This window comes from Aegilops tauschii, chromosome 1 (genome assembly GCF_002575655.3).
Source record: "Aegilops tauschii subsp. strangulata cultivar AL8/78 chromosome 1, Aet v6.0, whole genome shotgun sequence".
NCBI lineage: Eukaryota > Viridiplantae > Streptophyta > Magnoliopsida > Poales > Poaceae > Aegilops > Aegilops tauschii.
In genome coordinates, this window is record NC_053035.3 from 445,817,135 (window position 1) to 445,820,328 (window position 3,194).

Genomic DNA, 3,194 nt, shown 5'->3' on the forward strand with positions numbered 1-3,194 from the left:
TGTCCTTGGTGGTAGCTAAGTTGGCTGGACTGTGCCCTCCAACTGAACTACAGAAGTTTTTTTGTGAGAGTAGCAGACAACACAACAAAGCAATACATCACAACTGAGGCACATATTTCCCTCAAAACAAATTTCAGACACACATTAAAATTTCTTAATCCATGTAAGTGTTAGAATTTAGAAAAATAGTTGGGCTAAATAGGATTGGCCATGCAGATTCTAATGAACAAATCTGTGTAAGTGAAACTAAACAACCTCACTCTTGTTGCAACTGGGGGTGGGGCGCATGTTTTTTTGGTGGAACATGCGGAAATAGTGAACACAAGGGGATTACTCGCCCTCATACGGACTTTATCAATCCTATGTGAGATAGTAATTGTGCCAGAGTGTGTTGACACTAGTTTATGGCACGACAGAAAACGTAATTAAGCTGGCCTCAATTGAAAATGTGTCCAATGTGAAAAATGTCCATGTGATAAAAAATAACTACTTTGATGTTTGGGTCATCGACATCTGATCTCATGCCGGTGGCCGAACATGTGCTCAGAGTGCTGAGATTTGGCATTCAGAGTACTGTTTAGCCGATTGCGCCTCCAAGACGACCTCAGGTGTAAATCTGCATAGAGATGGATCGTTGTTGCTCATCTCACCACTCTTTTGACACCACGTCAGGGAAACCATCATCTCGCGACCAACCACATGCAAATTTAAACAACACATTATTACCTAGATGGCAAGCTGCTATGGAGTTTACTAAATGACAATCTCTAGAAATCGTTCAAGTTACATTTAATATAAAAAGTAATACTGACATTTTGATCTTCGCTAGCTATACTACAAGTGGCATCAACATTATTGACACCATTAGTAGCTCATTCATTGGTTTGTTCTAGTCGTAGTCTGCGATAATGAATACAGAAGAAAAAAATGAAGTATCACATCGACAATCTCATGATCCGACTCAAAATTCATTTTCATTCTTAAAATTTGTCATGGCGTGTTGCAACTCTTTTATTCTTCTTACTTCTCCCGGGAAAGTGAAAAAGAATTTGCATTCCACACGCTAACTGTCGTCCGGTTCGCACGCGCGCATTGCCATAGCCCTCATATAAATTACGAGCGACATGCACACCAGTTTAGCTTTAATGTTTCAGCTAACTAAAAACTGCTAGCTAATGATCAGATGTGACAAATGAACTGGTCAAAGAGAGGACACAATTAAAGCGTACTATGATGCTTCCTGGAGATCCGTCCATGTGTCTAAGGGGGTTGTATCGAAGAAGAAGTGTACATACATATATATGTTTGCAAATTCGTTAGTACCTCGACGAAACAGTCATGGAAGAGCATGCGGATCATGGCGGCGCCATTGCCGGGGTTCTGGGAGATGGCCTTCTCCATGACGCCCTTGACGACGGCCTCCGCCTGGGGGCACTTGTCGTGGTAGTAGCCGATCTCCAGTGCTGGCCTGGCACCCCACGATGAGGAGCAGCGAGGCACAGGCCACCAAAATGTGTGGCTTTGCAGCAACAACCGCCATTTCTATTTCTTCGAAGCTAGCTTGTTTGACTAAGATTGGATATAGGAAAAGAAGAGAGAAGTGGTCGATCGATCGGTGGAGAATGTGTGTTGCTGTAGCTCGAGCAACGGGAAGCTACTTATATAGGTGGGCACTCGAAAAATGTTGTTGGCATGTGCTTAAAATTAACAACGATTATCTTGGCTTCGTTGGAACGTTACTGCACCGGGTAGTTGCCACCAATCGTCGTTGAATTCGCTCACTTTACTCCTCCCAGTGGCACCGAAAACTAATCAAAGGACGTCTTCGGTAATGATATGATTGCTAAATCTCAGTCGACTGAGACTTAGCGAGGTGTCAGCCCATGCTATATTTGTAAGATCTTATGTGAAGAATACTTACGTACGCTCCAGGTGAGACATATACTTATGTAGGCATCGTCTCCTGTTCAGACATCGTTGCCTTCGCGGCCCGTGATGCGTCACTTCGAGATGTCGTCCGGCCGCCGTGACGGCACCTACTCAAACGCCTCCGAGCCGCTCAAGTTCCTGGTCCCGCCGACGTCAAACCTCAGCGACCTCGTCGCTAGCTTCGTCATCAAGGGGCTCAACGCGGAGGACCTGGTCGTCCTCTCCGGCGCGCACACGATCGGGCGTTCCCACTGCTCGTCCTTCGTCTCCGACCGCCTCAACACCCCCTCCGACATCAACGGCGGCCTCGCCGCATTCCTGAGGGGGCAGTGCCCGGCCGACGCGACCCCAGGCGGCAACGACCCGACGGTGATGCAGGATGTGGTGACGCCCAACAAGTTGGACAGGCAATACTACAAGAACGTGCTGTCACACACGGTGCTCTTCACCTCTGACGCGGCGCTCATGACGTCGGCGGAGACAGCGAGAATGGTGGTCGAGAACGCCAAAATCCTGGGGTGGTGGGAGGGCAGGTTCGAGAAGGCCATGGTGAAGATGGCCGGCATCGAGGTCAAGGCCGGCTACCAGGGCCAGATCAGGAAGAACTGCCGCGCAATCAACCACTATTAATAAGTGGAGTACGTACGTAGTGCAGCAGCTGCGCACGTACGTGCATGCATGGCTCGATCTCAATTGTTTGCTTCAACCTGCAAGCGAGTTCATGTTGTAAAATTTGGCGATTCTTTCACTGCGCACCTTTTTTTTTGGCATTCATCGTTGTCGTCTTTTCTTTGGTTATTCCTTATTTGAATTCTCACCAAGCTACAGAATTGTTCGTGTATATGGGGTTGTGCATGTCTAATTGCAAATAAATGTTCCTTGTTGAAATAATAAAAGTGATGCACGCAGCTTGTTTTGATCAGAGAAAGATTTTGGATGCTTCCAAAAGTGGCAAAAGTCCAGTTTTGTTTCCTCAACTCTTTCCACTTTGGTCCCTCGACTATCAAACCACACAAACTGCTCCATGAATTCTCCAAACCAGTCATTTTCGTCCATGTGGAGAAGCGACATTGTTTCGCTACTAAGAGCATCCGCCCCAGGAACAAAAATAGCGCCTTCTGGGGGCTAGCCGGCACTATTGTGGCCGTGCGGGCGGTCGGGTTCCCAAGCACGGCCTCAGGTCGCCCCCAGACGCCGTTTTTTTAATTGAAGTTCGGTTAAAATTGGACGAAAAAGACACGAATTCAGCTAATATTCGGCGGCGG

The 3,194-nt window shown here is 47.2% G+C and overlaps 1 pseudogene; it reads left to right on the top strand.

Moving 5' to 3' along the window:
* Positions 1-1,481: 1,481 nt before the first annotated feature.
* On the top strand, positions 1,482-2,932 carry LOC109783984 (peroxidase 2-like; annotated as a pseudogene).
* The last annotated feature ends 262 nt before the right edge of the window (positions 2,933-3,194 follow it).